The 19,138-nt window shown below is 40.5% G+C and overlaps 1 pseudogene; it reads right to left on the bottom strand.

The window, feature by feature from the left end:
* Window positions 1-2,959: 2,959 nt before the first annotated feature.
* On the bottom strand, window positions 2,960-3,467 carry LOC102013293 (annotated as a pseudogene).
* Window positions 3,468-19,138: the final 15,671 nt, after the last annotated feature.

Here is a 19,138-nt window from a genome sequence, read left to right as displayed (position 1 = left end):
GGGAGGGCAGGGCTCAGCTCGGCTCCCGCCCCGGCCCTCGGCGGTCGCAGCCCCACGCCCTCCGCGCGGCCGGCCGCTTCCCGAACCCGCGCGCGCAATAGCTCTGAGGCTGCAGTGACCCCTGGTGGGTCCTCGCGTCCGTGCACGGGCAGCCGTGCGGAGCCGCGGGCCGGGCAGGGCCCCCGCTGGCCTTCGGAGCAGGTGCAATCTGGGCTCGCCAGCTGGGATCCAGCAGCGAGCTCGTGCGAGTCACAGTTGAGAGGAGACACGGGACGACTCAGGGCAGGTGAACGCAGGTCTCCCAGAAAACTCCTGTGCTCTACCCTCAGTGTTAGAAAGTGCAAGAGCTTTGGTATCAGATAGTCTTGAGTTCCTTCTACCACTTGTTGGCTTGGGTAGCCAGGGCTCAAAATGTTTGCTTAAAACCAAGGACGTTAATGCTAAAATAAAACCACACACACACACACACACACACACAACTTGGCTTCCACAGAGGAGTAGGAATAAAATGAACAATTGGCAACGTTGAGCGTTTCCTTCCATAGTGATTTGCCAAGAACTTTGTATGACGAAGTCTTGTCTTCCCTGCTACTGCGGCCCTGTCGTCTAAACCGTGAATCAGCACAACCCCCAAAGTGCCACGTAAACCTCGTGCTTGGTATTCATTTTACCTAAAACCATGAATAAACTCCTAGTTTATCTCCCAAGCTTCCTGCGAAATTGAAGCAGGTTTTGAATGTCTAATCAAATTCTGTATCCAACTTTGAGTTTCATTATTAAAATGTTTTGCCCAATTTATGAGCTACCGTCTTCTGATTTTAGTGTCTCTCCTTGCAGAGGGTTTTCTTTTTTGCAATGTCATCCTGACCTCAGTTGCCAAATGTGACTGAGTCACAATAATTTTTCACTCTTCACCACAGCATTCGACAGAGCCAACTAAGCTTGCAAAAACAAGAGAAAAGGTCCAAGCATAATCCTTTGTTTCCCAGTTTTGAATTTTTCAGCCACCTGTTTTATGGTCCTTTGCCTTGGTTTGTTTGTGTTTGCTTTTTACCTCTAATGTCATGGAAAAGCTGGGAGTTTGGCGAGGGGCGGGAACTCTGTCCCAGGCTGCTCAAAGGGAAAGTGCAATGCCCCCTACCATGACAGCTTGTTCTGACTGAGGCGTTTTCTTTTCATTTCTTTTTTTTTTTTTTTTTTTTTTTTTTTTTTCGGTACCGGGAACCGAACTCACGACCTTGCGCTTGCCAGGCAGGCGCTTTTGCCGCTGAGCTAAATCCCCAGCCCCTTTCTTTTAATTTCTTTGACGGGGGCTAGAGGAAAGAAAATTCTTAAATGTGCTTAACACAAAATGAGATATGATTCCACAGATTTTTTTTAGCAGCATTACTGAATATATTTGGCAACCATAAATGCATAAAGTATGCAGTTTAATAAGTTTTGATGCATGATTACGTCCAGAAAACAGCATGATCTAAACAAGCTACTACACATATCCATCGCCCCAACAAAATTTCCTCCTGCACCTTTGTCATCCCTTCCTCCCACCCACCACCACAGCTCCCCTCCCAGGCCATCAGATCCGCTTTCTGTCACTGTAGATTACCTGCACTCTCCAGGGTTTATATGAATGGAAGGAATCACACCGTATCGACTCTTTTTTGGTCTGGTTTTTTTCACTTGGCACAACTATTTTGAGATGTGGCCACATTTCGTATATAAGGGATCCGATTTTATTGCCTAGTAGTATTCCATCGCATATCAATACTATACATGTTTTCCTATTCATTTGGACAGCATCCAGTGCTTGACTATTGCAAATACAGCTATGCGGATCCTATCAGTCAGCCCAGGCTCTCACAAACACTGCGGACTGAATGGCCTACACAACAGACATTTATGTTTTCACAGTTCTGGGGGCTGGAAGTTCCAAACCATGGTAGTGGTGTGGTTTGTTTCTGGTGAGGCCTCTTCCATCTTGCTGTGTGCTCACTTGACCTTTTCTATGTATGTTCACCAAGACTCTGTGTGTGTGTGTGTGTGTGTGTGTGTGTGTGTGTGTGTCTGTGTGTGTATTTTTGTGTGACAGAGACACAGAGAGAGCACTCTGGGGTCTATTTGTATAAGGACACTGACCTTTAGTATCAGGGTACCACCTTATCTCTTAACCTTAATTGCCTCTTTAGAGACCCCCTTTCTAAATACAATCATTAGGTAAAAGCTTCAACATAGGAGTGTTGAAGAGACACAACTCAGACTTTATCTGGACATGTGCTTTTATTTTTGAATAAAAAGTGGAATGACTGGATCAAAAGATACAGTAAGTCCCCAACTTATGAACATTCAAGTTGCAAACTCTCACAGGTGTGCTGTGTAAGACCCACTCTATCAGCTTATGAATGACTCTCACAAACAGTTCTTCCAGAACAGAACTCGTGCATAAGTTGGGGACTTACTTATATAAATGGCAAGTAAGCATTTGGAAGGATTTTCAGCACCATTATTCATAAGAGAAATGCAAATTAAAACCATCATAACACTGGACCTAATAGAATGGCTTTTATACCAAACTCCTATACCACCATACCCAGTGTTGGTGAGGCTGTGGAGTGATTTGAAGTCTCATACACTGCCAGTGTGTATATAAGATGGTGAAACTACTTTGAATAAGAGTTTGGCAGTTTCTTAAAAGTTGAATGTACACCTTTCACAGGATTTTGTAGAAAGGCTTTCTCTGCCTATCCAGAGAAGCAAAATAGTAAGATACTATTCAAACTGCTTTTCAGAAAAAAAAAAAATAGTTTTCCAACATGTGCACAACATAATATACTGTATCTAAAGTTTTGTGTCAAAACCTTTTATCTTTTCAGATATTTTTTAAATTTTTTTTCTCTCATCAAGATGATGAATTTTTTTATTTTGGTTGTCAGATCATCTTTTTATTGAGATATGTTGTTTCTTAGCTAGCTGGGCATTCTACTACACCATTGTTGATGTCATCTATAATATCGTGAGGGTGCCGGCTGTCCACGTTGCAGACCACAGGCTGGGCGGTCCCCGGATTTCTTTAATGGTTCAGGAAAGTTCTCTGGCTAAAGACCAGTGCTGCATCTGTTGGGCAATGTCGACAATCTCATCAAAAGTGATATTTCCACTGTGTTGAATGTGTTTCTGCTTTCTGTCCCTTGGCGGCTCCTAGAGGGCTTTGATGATCAGGGCAGAGGCAGAAGGCACCACCTCAATCTGAGCCTGTCTGTTCTGAATGGTCAGTGTCACTGCAATCCTCAGACCCTTCTGGCCACCAGTTGCCTTGGCGATGTCATCACCCACTTTTTTGGAGACAGAGCCAAGGGACCGATCTTGGGTGCCAGGGCAGACGTGGCGCCGACTTCGCCACTCGTGCACCTCAGGTACATGACTTTGATCTCGTTGGGGTCGAACTTGGGGGGCATGGTGGTAGCAGCTGTGTATGATGAACCCGGATTTGGGATGACCAAAGAAAGTTGCACATTAGCCTCCTCCTAGGTGAAACCCGAAAGGAATATATTCTTATAAGTCTAATGTAGATAAGTCAAATGACACACAAATTCAGAATACATATAATTCTGTGGAAATGTGTCAGTCATCTGCAAAGGCCTTCAGGAATCCTCATGTTGGACGAAGAAATTTCACTTTACATAAAACATCCCCACCATTGGCTGAAACGTGCATTTCAGACTTCCAGACACAATTCTTTTTTAAGTATTGTATTCTCTTTAGGAAGATGTAGTTAAACAAGGCTTGTCTTTTGTCATCTTTTTATAGTTCTACATTTTCTAAACTTCTCAAAGTTGACTGTTACTTGAAAAAAAGAAAAGAGAAAATCTCTCGAAAATATTGACAATAAATAAGTCAGTAACAATTACTTAAGTCTGACTGCAAAGCAGCAAAATCACCAGGAGGCCTTGTTAAGACCCAGACTCCTGGCCCCACCCAAATCCCTGGCTCTAGGTCTGGAGGGGGTCCTAGCATTTTGCATTTCTAACAAATTCCCAGGCAATGCTTATGCTGCTTGTTGGCAGGACCCTTTAAGGACAGCTTTAGACATTCTCTTTCCAAAAAAATGATAAAAATCATTTTATCCAAAAAATGATAAAAATTTTAATTACCTAGGAATCTCTTGGGAGAAGGTTCATTCTCCCCCAGTAGTCTCCTTATTATTCTACTTCATCCATCAAATTAATCCCTGACAAGGAAAAGAGTATTGAAGACCCTGTTGGGTAGATAACATCAGAAACCACAGTTTTTAAGGATTGGAAATATCCCTGTTTTGGTTTCATCACACTATTTACTGCCTCATCTACTTGACCACCATACTCAGTTTTATTCTAATACTGTATGTGCCCAGGCACATCTAGTTTTCAAGACTATTATTCTGCCTTTTGACTTGTGAAGTGAGTCATTAATCAGCTATGTCGTTAACCAGCTATCCTCTAAGCACTAGGGCTTTAAATCCTGTTTCTTGAAATGCCTCAAGGGTGTTAGCTGCATTATAGGGAAGTTATCTCCCAAGACTTCTCTGCCATCTAAGCCCTTTCTCCATCCATTGATCTTCAAATAGATGTTCTTTGTGGCTACTGAGAATTCTTATTTTGCACAGTGTATTAGTCACTTTTCTGTCACTGGGACAAAATACTTGACACCCATAACTTAAAGGATGAAAGATTATCGTGACTCACAGTTTTGGAGGGTTCAGTCCATGGCAAACTGGCTCCAAGGCAAAAAGGGCATGGCAGGCAGGAAACAGAGAAAGAAGAGTCAGGGGGAAGGAGGGAAAAAGGGAAAGGGAGAAAGAGAGGTTGATTCCCCTAAAGATATACCCTCCCCCCAGCAATTCATTCACCTCCTCCAATCAAGCTTTACTTCCTAAGAACACATTCAGCTGTGAACTCCTAACTGGATTAGTCCACCAATGAGTATAGTTCCCCCATGATCCAATTAACTTCTAAAAGTCCCTCCTCTGAATAAATGAAACTTTTGGGGGATATTTTAGATTTAAAGCATAACATGCTGTTATTAATATTTGTGAATGAATGAACTAAAGTCTGTATTTAGCATAAATAATTTAAAATTTTGCCTTTTACTCTTTTAAACAGGGCCTCTATGTAGTTTAGGGTGGCCTCAAATTCCACAGTTAGCCCAGGCTGGCTTTAAACTTGTGATTCTCCTGCCTTAGCCTCCTGAGTGCTAGGATTAGTAGAAACTTCACTTTCAAACACTCTAGTCTCCTTTTCTGTTCAAATGCAAGCTAGCAAAAAATTACAGTGGAAAAAGCTAGTTGATTCTTCCCTTCGGGGCTTTTAAAAACAATTATTAAACAAGAGATTCACATCATTTGCCTACTTACGTGAGAGAGATGTTAAGTTTGGCAACAGAAGGGTAAAATGGCTATTTTGATACATTATTAATAGGACTGTAAATTGATTCAGGGTTTTTGTGTTTTGATTTTCAGCACTGGAGATTGAACTCAGAGCCTTCTCTCTGAACTACGTGTCCATCTCTTTTTTTCTTTTTCTCCATCTTTCTTTCTCTCTTTCATTCTTTTTTTTTTCGACAGCATCTCATTAAGTTGCTAAATTGCTCAGCCTGAGTTTGAACTTGCAGTTCTCCTGCCTCAACCTCTCAGAGTGCAGGAATTATAGGTGTGCACCACCATGCCAGACTCGATTCAGGTTTTCTGAAATGCAATCTGTCATAAATTCAATAATTTAAGAATTCATACACTTCAACCCAGAAATTCAGCATGTAGGAATTTATTCTTATTGAATAACTGACACAGATATATGGAAAAAGATATTTGCTACAGCATGTTTATAATATTAAAACCTTTTGAACAATCTAAATACTTAATAATAGTTATTAAATTAACCATAGTGTATGTGTATAATAGAATACCCAGAAAAGATTGTGAATGCATAATGCATTGCCTTTTAAAGTTATCCAAGGTAAACAGCGAGGTTAAAGAAAAAGTACAAGTACTAAAAAATAGGTCCATTTTTGTTCTTCTGGAAAAGAAAGTATGAAACTTTTACAATAAGTGTCCAATAATTTAAACTGAAAACAGATTCTTACATTTAGCAAAATTGCTGTCAAATTAGTAGTTAATGAAATTCAGCTTTGTTTATTTACTTTTCATAGATCACTTAGTCTGCACAGCTTCTTCCTCATGGACTCACATCAGGCTTCTAACAAAGATGATGCAGAATAACAAGACAGATGTGGTAACTAATGCAATGTGCTTGGTTCGCTAAACAAAGAGCTCTCCGCGCTGTAACTCAGTTTACACTGGCGTAAGGGGATCCGAGAGGGGCTAAGAGGGGCGTGTAACAGTGCACAGCCAGTCTCGATGTTGAAGGGTCCAGTGGGCTGACACACAGTCAGGCTTCTCAGGGCTGTGTGCTTCTCCCACAGACTGCTCCGTGGAGACTTCCAAAAGGCACCACTTCATCCTGAGATATTCGTAGAGACTCTCACTTTCCTCCAAAGAAAGACTCCAACATTTCTTGATTAAAACAGCCCTTACTTCCAGGAGCCCTCCTCACTCATTCATTTATTCAGCACCTACTGTAATTCAGTGCATCCTATGTCCACTACGGTGAGCATGGAGAGGAACTGGGGAGCTGCCGGTGCTCAGGAGTTCACAAGCTGGCAATTACTTGCCTGGTGGGGTCAAAGGCAGAACATGAAGGGCAGTGAGTCTGTCGTCCTGCTGTCCACAGAGCACTATATTGGAATCTTTTTCCAGGTTCCAATCCAGGTTCTGAAATATGTTGACTATTTCAACTGGCTAGCACATTCTGGCTTGCTCCTTGGATAAAATATGTTAACTTAATGGAATACCAGCTTAGTGATATAGTGATTAGTCCCTCCATAAACATCTTGAGGAAAAAGATGGGGAAATTAGCTCTTCATTATCCTGCAATCATTCGAAGTCACGTGACTCTGAAGACATCCCTCCATCTCTCCGCTGCAGAGTGCTCATCACAATAAAGGGCCTGGCACGTGTTGTGGAGCCCTGGGCTCATCATCCCTGATGTTCTGCTTCCGATGCCTTTTTCCAGGTAACGACACATTGCTGCTGTTTACAAGTGGTGTCCCGAGGAAGGAAGAGCCCAGTGTAATACCTGGCAATGAAACATCTGGAGTAGCTGACCTCTGCACTCATATGTAGCCTTCTGATTTAGAAGTTGCCAAGAAAAACTAGGAAAAATCATTTCCTCAGGGATATGAGTCTTTGATGGACAAAATAGAACAGAGACAAGATTTTACTGTATCCCTTTTTAGAACTTTGCATTCTGATACTCTGTACATGTGTAGCCTAGAGACATATTTTAAATCTTCTTGATTTAAAGTCAAGTCTAGTGTATGATACCTCCTTTTAGATGGGAATGCATAAAGATTGGTTTGATATGTGTGAGAATGTCAGCAGTGTTTATTTCTTTGTAGCAGAAGTGTGAATGAATTCTGTTTTCTATAGTTTCTTTTCTTTATTTTGTACTGGGACTCAAACTCAGGACCTTGCACTTGCCAGGCAGGCACGGTGCCACTGAACTATATCCCCGGCCCTATAGTTTCATTTATTTTTGTTAATTTTCTTTATTGAATGTTACTTCTGTGGGGGCTGGGGATTTAGCTCAGCAGCATAGCGCCTGCCTGGCAAGTGCGACGTCATGAGTTCAATTCCCGGTACTGGAAAAAAAAAAAAAAAAAAAGAATATTACTTCTGTGACCAGAAAAAAAATATTTTTAACTTCAAGCTTTAACCTTATAAAGTATGAGAATATAAAATAAAGGACATAAGGAGACCAAATGAGTATATCAGCACAAGGGTGTAGAGGAGAGGAAAATCTCCAGGAAAATCTCTCCTAGAAACCATTTCAGCCAGGTGTGGTAGCAAATGCCTATAATCCCAGCATTTGGGAGGCTGAGGCAGGAAGATGACCACTACTTTGAGGCCAGCCTGGGCTATAGAGTGAGTTCAACACCAGCCGGAACTACACAGCAAGACCCTGTCTCAAAGAGAAGTAAAAGAAAAAAACATGGAAACCTAGTGCTCACTAACTTGAGCCCCTGAATCCATATGCTCTCATCTAGCAAGCTGTTTTCTCAGTTTAATCTTCCTTTTGAAATTCTCCTCTTCTCTAAGCCTCCATCTACTGCCCCATTTCAGCTTGGCGAGTCCCAACTGCAGCTCATATGTACTTTGTTCTCCCTCCCAAGAAGCTCTCCTGACTTGCAGGTCTGGGCTGGGTTGCAGATGTAATCAGCTGCATAATGCACTAGAGCGCAGTTCCATGAAATCAGGGTCATATCTGCTCAGTGTTGCAATCAAGCACCTAGTGCAGTGCTTGACGGATAGTAGAGTTGATAAACATGCCAAATGCGTAAGATTACTTGTGCAAGCCTCACTTCCTGCATGGTACATGCAGATTTCCCTTGAGCATATCCTCAACCAGATTCTAGCTTGATTCCATCCTAGCAAACTGTCATTTTTATAGCTATCCATTTTCTTAAAATAATTTTTATTTATATGGTAATAAAGAGTTAGGCTAGGGGCTGGGGATTTAGCTCAGCGGCAAAGCGCCTGCCTGGCAAGTGCAAGGTCGTGAGTTTGGTTCCCGGTACCGGAGAAAAACCAAAAAAAAAAAAAAAAAGTTAGGCTAAATATACAACCCACCGCTGTATACAGAAATACGCAATTCACTCCTGAAGCTTGTCCTGTGTATTTGTGCATTCCATTACTGGCACTTGAATTTCAGAAGTTTTATGAGATATTCCCTTATTTTCTTTAAAAAATTAAATCGTGTGAGCAGTCAAGGCAATAGTAAACACTTCAGACTTCCTTATTCAAATAGGCCAGAGTTCACACTCAAGATATATTGAATAAATGCTGAATGCTACTAGAGATAGCAGTGAGCTGGTGTCCAAGACAATATTGATAAGAGATCTATGATAAACTATTCCTTTAGAACGCATGGTTAGATTGCCCAAAGGAGAATGATCTTTAATAATTCACTGAATCCACATTTAGAACAATTTGCATTGATGCATGATTATACCTGGTGGTAGTGATATTATAATAATGATAAGTGATAAATAATACAATTACAGAGGCCTTGTAGATGGGAAATCTGGAAGAAACCTAAAAGATAACCTAATCCTATCATGTCATGATGTTACAGATGAAGTAAGTGAGACACAGAGAGAAGAAACTGTCAAGTTCTTGGCAGAGTTGAGTTTGACCATGGGCCTCCTGCCCTCACATCTGCTAGCCGCAACACACACAGTGAAGAGAGCCACCCATCCCAACCTTTTTAGTCATGGCCTGAGTTTCATCCCAGTGGGCCAGCTTGAGTCATAGCGATTCAGTGGAGTCATTAGGAGCATAGATTCCTGCACCAGACTTCCTGAGTTCAGAGTCCACCCCAGGTCACTACACACCGTTCACCATCTAACAGCACCTACCTCTTGAAGTTGTAAGGACTAAATGGGCTAATGCACTGTTTAGAACAATGCTACACTTCCTAAACACTAGGAAAAGTGTTGATGATGACGTTGCTCACCCCTGAAGCATCGATCATGGGCGGCTGGAGAGAACGGCTGAATGGTTTAGCCTACAGCAAAACATGCTGTCATAGAAACAGACAGATTGGCCTCTCTGGAAACACATGCGTCCACAAACAAGAGCCAGAAGGAATAACTATGCAACTGAGGCTAGAAAGCCAGCCTGGACAACCAACAAATACTGTATCTATTACATAAATCATGGTTTAAATACACAGAGTTATTTGACAAATCAGTCTAAAATAAAGACCATGTGTTCATGGAAAATAGTCATCCTATGCCTTTATATATTTCACAAATATATATTTTCATAATCATGGTTCCATAATATACGAGCTGAATATTTTACAAATGCTATTCATATCTTCCCTTTGTTCATTTATTTCCTCTCATTTTGCTACACAGCGAGTCGTTGCTAGCCACTCACTATGTGCCAGGTGTAGCAGTGACAAGCTGTTCTCTATCCTCATGAGGTCTGCAGTCCTACAGAATGACAGTTCTTAGCAAGTAGCAATATTCTTTTAACTAGATCACTGTTATATAAAATAAAAGCACAAGCAGGACCCTAGAAAACCAGCATGTGAATCTTCTCTTCCTGTTGAATAGATTATTTCCTGATCACAGAGTTGGAGGTATTTTACGTGTCTGTCATTTTAAGGGCAGAACCACCCCCATTCAACTTTTTAGCTATCACACCTAAGATAATTCTCGGCACATAACGTGTGCCGCAGCTTCTAACTATTTAATTTAGTTTGAAATCTAAAAAGTAGCATACATAAGTAAGATGAGAAAGTTTTTGAACGTTTATCCAAAAGTCACTTCTGATTTTGCAATTTATGAGAAGTCGAGGTTAAAGTTTACCTTCTCATTATCTACATATCAAAGAACAGTGTGCCTGATGATCCAGCTCTGCAGCTAAAGCCGCAGGGTTTAGCTGGGCACATTTCTCTTACTCCCTTGTAGGTAGGTATGGCCGTGCAATTCACCCTCACCAATGAGATGTAAGTGTCACATATTAAATGGTACTTCACAGTATTTTTTTACGTGCCTTCCCACGAGTCTTTAAAAAGACAAAAGGAGACATGAATCTCTGTCCTCCCCTCTGGTAGCTGGAATTTGAATTTGATGGCTAGAGTGCAAACAGCTACCTTAACATGGTGACAAAGAAACCAGCAAGGATCCTGTACCCCTGTCTTTTACTCCTGTCTACTTCCTGTTTTTATGCAGAAAGAAGGGGCAAAGCCGTGGTGTGGCCCATCACCTACTCTTCCCAGGTAATCTGCCATTACGCCGCAGTGTGGAGACACTGCCAAGTCCCAAGCCACTGCACTGCGTTTCTTCACTCGTGTGTCATGAAAGTGGCTGTGTAGTTCTTGGCAAGGAGGCACCATGGCTGAGAAACCTAATGCATCGAGAAAGGGTTCATTCCTTGACCAAAGGCAGGGAGAGGAGTGGGTAGATGAGGAAGAGTGCTTGTATCATTTTGGTTCCATGTATTCATATTTATACTTTGACTTGGCTGTTTTTCTAACCACTACCATCTTCCACTATGCCCTTTGATATCTAAGTTCGAGACCAGCCTGGGCAATACGAGACCTGTCTCAAAAACAAACAGACAAACAAATAAATAAATAACAAAATAGCAAAGAGGTTACAACATTAAATTATCTTTAGGGCTGGGGATTTAGCTCGGCGGCACAGTGCTTGCCTGGCAAGCACAAGGTCATGAGTTCGATCCCCAGTACCGGAAAAAAAAAAAACATTAATTTATCTTTGACTTTAAAATATAATGATTTTTGTGTAAAACATTTGTCATTTCATATTTAATCATGTTTTCACAATCCACTATATATATATATGCATTCCATAATCATTTTTCAGTTGTCCATATGAGGCAATCTTGGGGATCAATTTATTAAAATCTATGTAAATGTAGAAAAACCTCACAAATATCAAGGAACTGTCACTGAACTCAGTTTCAGTGGAAATCTCTGACTCTATCACTCTAATGGTTCCATTTATTTGGTGCCCAGTTCCTAACCTTAAAGGGCCTAGTGTCATGCTGACACCACCACCACCACATCACTTTATCACTCAGCTGAATCTTGCCTTATATGTCTGTTTTTCCTGCTTGTTCATGGGAAGTGATTTTGGGGACATTACTTATACTGTTTAGTATCCTAGTTCTTAGCACAGGACCTCACACATGTTTTGTCCTCAGAAAGTGTTCGACAAGGGAAGGGAGGAGTGAAGGAAGGGGACAGGGAAAGAGGGAAGCACAGTGGTCCTAAGGATGGTGCCCTGTATTCTCAGTGTGGAGCCTTGGGTACAGAGAAAACAGTAGATCTGTTCATAGGGGACTGTGATTTCTGTTTTAACCTGTTGAGGTTCTGAAGAACTGATGTAAGGCACTTGCTGCTGTTATATCCGCCTCAGAACACACTCGGGACAGGAAAGCAGCAGGTATTATTGGAAAACATTGTAAAGTGAATGAAAAGCCAGCAGACACTTGGGGCAAAAGGCTGTAGTTGAGACATACAATAGGGAGTCTTAAGCCTCAAAGGGAAAACTGGAGGAATTTCTTTGGGAAATGAGGGAATTCAAAAGCTCCTGTGCATAGCGAGAAATTTAGAAAGCAAAATGCATGGAGCAGGATGCATGCTCAGAAAAGGCCAGAGAAGGCCCGAAGCTTTCACCTTTGGCTCCTCTCTGTTGTCATTGTTAGCAGGAAATGAAGGCTACAGCAGAGCTGTAAACAGTTCAGCAAAGTGCTTGAAGGAGTTCCTCAGTCTCAGCAAAGAGCCAAAACACAAATACCCAAGGAGGTGCTTTTTTTCTGTGTTTTGTTTTCTTTCTGGCTACCAGCATTCAAAAAATATCTGTCAAAATTCACACTGGATATGAGCAAAAGAATAGATATTTCAGTGATGACACATGACAAGGCATACAATCTTTGCCCAAAAAACCCTACTAATTTTAAAAAGTAATTGAAGAAACAAATGACTGTAGTCTTCACAACAAAGAACAACAAACTCTGGGAAGAGCGAGAAAATCCAATTCTCAGAGTTACCATATTACAATATTAAAATGACAAAAAATTAGTAAATACACAGAAACAGGAAAATATAGCCTATTTAAAGGGAAAATTGGCATAAACCATCCCCATTTGACGTTTGGTTTAAAGTACAGACATTTGGTTTTAAAAATATATAAATTTCTTAAATACACTTAAGATCCAAAAGGACAAAGAACTATCAGAAACTAGGAAAGCCATGTATGAACAAAATAAAGATATCCATCAAGAGGGATGTTAAAAAGGAACCATACGGAAATTCTGGAGCTGAAAAGCATAACTGAAATGAAAAATCCCTAACAGGAGACTCAAGTAGGCAGAAGGAAAAACCTGCAGACTCATAGAGGACAATGTAAACTATTGATTCTGAGAAGCAGAAAGTAAGTAGAATGAAGGAGAGGGAGCAGGGCCTGAGGAACCTGCAGGACACCTCTAACTGAACTAATATAAACAGTGGTAATGTTTCAGAAAGAGAAAGGAAAGAAAAATGTACTTGAAAAAATAATGACCAAAACTTTCTCAGATTTGATGAAAGATATGAATTTGCACATCCAATATAAGCTCAATGATCTGCAAGTATAATAAACTTCCACCCTAAGACACATTATAATCAAACTGTCGGAAGAGCAAAGGGCAAATCTTCAAGGCATCAAGAAAGTGATGTTCAATAAGATTAACACTGGCTTCAGAATGTATGGGGGGGTGACATACTGAAAGTGTCAAAAGAAAAAACTGTCCAACAAGAATTCCATCTCACAGAACAACCTTTCAAAGCTGAACATGAAATTAAGACAGTCCCAGATAAACCAAAACTGATTAAGTTTTTTACTTGGAGACCTGCCCTGCAAGTAAAGCAAAAATTTTTGTCTGAAATGAAGACACTAGACAGTAACTTGAAGCTGAGTGGTGAAATAAAAATCCCCATAAAGATAACTGCATGCATAAACATAAAAGTGAGTACTACTATATTTTTGGTTTGTACTTCCCCGTTTTATTCCCTATACGATTTTAAAGGCACATGCAATAATAATTACTAAAAATCTGTTATTGGGTACACAATGCCTAAAGATGTAATGGGCAGCAATAACATAAAGGGTGGGACACAGCTGTGTAAGAGCCGAGTTTTATATGCTGAAGCTATGTTATCAGTTAAAACTACATTGTCATAAATTTAGGACGTTAATTGCAATCCATAAGAAAGTCATGGAGAAAGGTCTGAAATATAGACACAAACCGTAACAATGAGGTCATCAAGTAGAACAACATAAAAAACCAACTAGGCCAGGTGTGGTGGTACAGGACTATAATCCTAGCTGCTCAGGAAGTGGGGGCAGGAGGATCACAAGTTCCAGACCAGACTGGGAGAACTAGGGCTACCCTGTCTCAAAATTTAAAACAAAAAAAATTTTAAAAGGTCTGAAAATGTAACTTAGTGCTGTATGGGTTAATAAATCCCTAGTACTGAATTGGTGAGGAGGCATTCAACTAAACACAAAAATCAAGCAATAAAGCAAGTGAGCATGAAAAAGTATAAAACACACAGAAAACAAATAGCAACATGGCCAAAGCGAGTCCTTCATGATAGTAGTTACATGAATGACAAATGGATTAAACTCTCCTCGAAAGGGAGAGGAGGGCTGAATGAGGGAAAGCATGATCTAATCCATTCTGTCTCCAAGAGGCTCATTCTAGAGCCAAAAACACAAGTAAGTTTAACAATGGAAATTCATATCCCGTGCAAGTGGGAACCAAAAGAGGGCTAGGGGTGGTTATCCTAACATCAGACAAAACAGACTGTAAGTCAAAAACTGCTGTAAGAGTCAGAGAAGGGCATTATATATTGATGAGGTCAATTAAATTGGGATCCTCCTATACTGGGGATGGGAATGCAAAATTGTTCATCTGTAATGAGAAATAACTGATGGTGCCTCAAAAATTTAAACATAGAATTACCAGTTGAGCTTGCAAATTCACCACTATGTCTATGCTCCAAAGAATTGAAAACAAGAAGTGCAAATTAAAGAACTGCAATTACTTTGCACTCCAAGAAGTGCGATTCCACTCATATTTAGAATAGCACATATTCGAAAGGCAGAAATACCCAAGTGCTCATTAACAGATGCAGGGATAGCACATTGTGGAATATTCATACAATAGAGTATTATTTGCCCATAAAAAATGAAATATTGGTACATGCTACAACATGGGTGAAACTTCAAAATATTATGTAACATGAAAGAAGCCAGACATTAAAAGTCACACAGTGTATTATTCCATTTACGTGAAATAGCCTAAGTAGATAAATTGAAGGAGACAGATGCAAGTTAGTGGTTACCAGAAGTTGTGAGGGTAAGAGGAACGAGGAAAATATACTTAACAGGTAAGGTTACTTTGGAGTAATGGAAATATTTTGAGACTAGATACGAGGTGGTGATTGTGTAACATTGTGACTGTATTAAATGTCATTGAATCATACACTTTAAAATGATTGGTTTTATGTTATGTGAATTTTATCTCAATAAATTATCTTGTAATGTCATGCACATAGTAACAGCATAAGTGATGCCTTTGAAATCTTGCATCTGCTTTGCTTTTCTTCCCATGAAAGTCTTTTCTAGATTTGTATTACTTTTATATCCATAGGAATTAGTAGCTATAAAGGATCTTCAAAGATGACGTGCTTTATTGTTTATCAAAAACAAATGCAGAAATGGGCACAGTGGGACATGCCTGTGATCTAGCTATTTGGGGGGCTGAGGCAGGAGGATCACAAGTTCAAGGCTACCTGGACAACCTAGTGAGACCTTGCCTCAAAATAAAAAAATAAAAATAACTCGTTTCTAGACCAGTGGTACAGCAGAAGTCCAGCATGCATAAAACCCTGGGTTTCAGTACAAAACTGAAAGAGTCATTTCTCCTTTGTTAATGAAAAGTAGAGTAAAACCTCATACAAAAAAATGTAGAAATGAACAATTACTGAAGAAATCTAAGAGCATGGCAACTATCCAATAAAACAATCAGAGTAATACTAATAATATACTGCACGGTCACAACCCATATCTTTCTCAGTCCTGGGATGAGTATTTTTAAAATCTAAGAAAAGTAAGTGTTTTGGGTGCTGTACTGGGTACTTGAACTAGGAAGAGAGAAGGAATTTCCCCTGGAAAGTCTCTGTGGCTGCCCACTCCCCTGCCCTGCCCCTCCTTTCCTTCCCCTGGGCTTGCAAAAGAGGAGGAGATGGAAAGCACAGGTGGCGGAGGGCAGACGCCAGAGCAGAGTATGTAACTCAGAAGTCATTGTAGGTAACTTTATTACATCCACAGCCCTTTACTGCAGACTGTTACACGATTATAAAGTAAACTGTGACAAAGGATTGGTGTTACCATCTGCATCGTGAGGGCTCCGAGAGGTGATAGGCGGTCTCCCTCCACAAGGGCCTGCTGCCCTATTCCACACACTCCAAGGCCTGACCGACAGAGTCATTTCTGCTTTGTTAATACAAAGTGAAGTAAACCAAGACAGGCTTACTCTTCCCAGTCTGACTTAACAAAGGCTCCCAGGGGACCATCTTTCGCTAGGCAATCAATAGCCATCCTAGTCTCCCTTTTTCAGATTTTTGATTTTGTGAGCTACTTGGTGGAAGAGATGAGGTATACAGGGAGATTAAGCCACAAGCAGGAGGATTTATTGACATTTCAACCCCTTCCCAGGCTGTGCTCCTGCTCGACAGAGGCCCCTGATAGATGGGGGCTGCTGGCTCGCTTCAGCTGGCACCCAGCAAACATATGGTGTCAGGGTCAATGTTTACCTCCATTTAATGCGTGCAGCGCTTCGTCTATTTATTTATTTATTCAGCAGGCAATTAGGCTTCACGGAGCAAAATCCCTTTGTTCTCTACATGGGTCACTGAGTATCAGAGCTGCAGAGGACAGCTTTCAGACAAGCGCATCCGACGCTCAGTGTGCCGTGTCTGCCCACCATTTCTTCTCTTAAGTCAGGAAAAGCACCCATGGGAATATTAAAAATGTATTGTTGATATATATAACATGTAATTAAGGCATGTATATTTGATGATATATTATTAAAATATGGCCTATATTATTTGGAAAACATCATAAAATATTCTTTGTACTTTGGGTATATCTCATGTCAATGTGATACTTTTATGCCTTTGAAGGGCTTTTGTGGACAGAAACTGTGAAGGAGCTTTGGTTTTTGGATTTGGGGTTTTTTTAAGTGATTCATTGACATTCAAAACGAAAACTCCAGGTCTTTGTCGAGTTTTTACTTATAGTTCTTATTCTGGTCTCCAGACCAGCAAATTTGAACACTCACTTCTAAGAAAGCTTTGATTAATGTATTAAATTAATATATAATCTTAGTTAATAACTTTAAACATTTTAAATTGCACTTATGTTTTATGTCCCCCTTAAGTATTTAAATGGTCTAAAGAATATACCAAACTTTGTTATATGATAAATGTATGCAATTTTGTCCATTTAAAATGTTAATTTTCAAAAAACATTGTTTTTAAACCTATAAGCATATATTTTGATATTTTTAAAACTCCCATTACTGCTTTTAAATCTAGTAAGATATTTTTGTATTTTCTGACTTATAGTCACGTTTAAATTAAGTATTCCATTATAAATCTATATTGGAAACAGGCTGCTTGTTTACTCAAATAGGCTCAATTCCCTTAAATATTACCCATACTTAAAGTGCCAAATATGCACAAGTCCCTAAATATAAAAACTGTTATGCTTTAGATCTAAAGTATCTCCAAAGTTTGTGTTCAGAGGTGGTACCTTCAAAAGGGGATTGGATTTTGGGGGTGCTATATTATACTCACCAGGGGATTAATCTACTGATAAGTTCACAGCTGAGCATGCTGTTGGGAGGTAAGCCACTGGGGCAAGCCTTTAGAGAAGGTGTCTCTTGCTCTGACTCTTCCCTTGCTCTTAACCGCCATGGACTGAGCAGCTTCCCCCTCCAGGCCTTTTGTCAGCCAGCTTGGAGGACCCAAGGGAGATTTTCAAAGGTGAGGTCCCAAGGTTAAAGAATGCACATGTGCAAGACATCAGCAACAACAGCAGGCTGCACGGAGCAGAGCAAAGCACAAGAGCACAAGCACCACCTGCATCTTTATTGTATAATTCTTATACAGGTTGTTATCTCGTGTTTACATTCTTACACCGTTTGGTAACCAGTGCATGCATGGGTGTTTATCTGTGCTAAGTCATGGTTACATAACTATATCCCGATGTGCGCCTGTGCTAGACAAGAGGAGTCACATCCTCAGGTGTCCTTAGATGCCCCTGAGCTTTGAAGCAGTCTAAGTGATTCCCCACACCCTTACACCATGACATTTCTGCCATGGAGCCAACCAGACATGGAACTGAAACCATGATCAAAACAGTCTTTCTTCCTTTAAGTTGCATGTGTCAGGTAGAACTTTCTCCCAGGATTAGGAAGAGAAATAACACTATGAACTATATTTAACTTAAAACCTTCTTGAGATTAAAAGATGCTTAAAGACTAAAGAAACAATGCCATACCAAGTAATTTAGGTCCAAGTGTTTCAGTATTCTCCCATTCCACCAGGATTACAAATGTTAACTAGGCCATGAGGTCAAGAATTAGAAATGGCCAGGCTGAACCCTTTCCATAGTTACTGTTAGCTCCAAGGCACCAGGTCTAAGTCTCTCCTAACTCCACAGGAGCCCATGGCAGACTCTGAACAGTGGATGTGCTATCATCCCTTCCTCTCACTGCCCCACCTAGATAGCACCTAATGGATGGCTCCTCCCTCTCCTTTAATTCATAAGCTATCCAAACAAACACCAGATTCTATTTCACCACAACCTTAGAAATTTCTCTCAAATCTTTCCCTTCTTTCCTTTCACACACCCACTGCCTGAGTTCAGGTTTTACTGTTCTTCTTGCTTTGGGTTACTCAGTGGCCCCCTCAGAATCCCACCAAGCCTCCACCTCTACTCAGATGGGAATGACCATTGCACACTTTCAATCATGATGAAAATGACCACCCCACTTCTGATCATGAAGAGAATGACTGACTACCTCACCTCTACTACTGATAAAAATGATCACCCCACTTCCAGTCACTCTGAGAATAACCACCCACTTTCAATCATGATTATTTACTATAAATGATTTACCTAAAAGTCTCCTTACATTTGCAGCAGAAAAAGTAGGAAAGTGCTTGCTACACAGATCCATAAATGGAGGCAGGCTGGGAGGAAGCAAACAAGCAGCAACTTGCAACTCAAGCTCAGATGTTAGAGACCAAAAGACTTAGTTCCCTTGGGCAAGTCAGTTAACCTCTCTGATCTTATGTCCATCATTAAATAGTAATTCCTCTTTCTAAGTTGCCATGAGAATGAGTGCAGCAAAGTAGCCTTCCCAGCTGAAACATGCCACTTATACTAAACCAGCCTATGC

This window comes from Chinchilla lanigera, unplaced genomic scaffold (assembly GCF_000276665.1).
Source record: "Chinchilla lanigera isolate Chin_1 unplaced genomic scaffold, ChiLan1.0 scaffold00017, whole genome shotgun sequence".
In the NCBI taxonomy this organism is placed as follows: Eukaryota; Metazoa; Chordata; class Mammalia; order Rodentia; family Chinchillidae; genus Chinchilla; species Chinchilla lanigera.
This window is presented reverse-complemented; position numbering and strand designations above follow the sequence as displayed.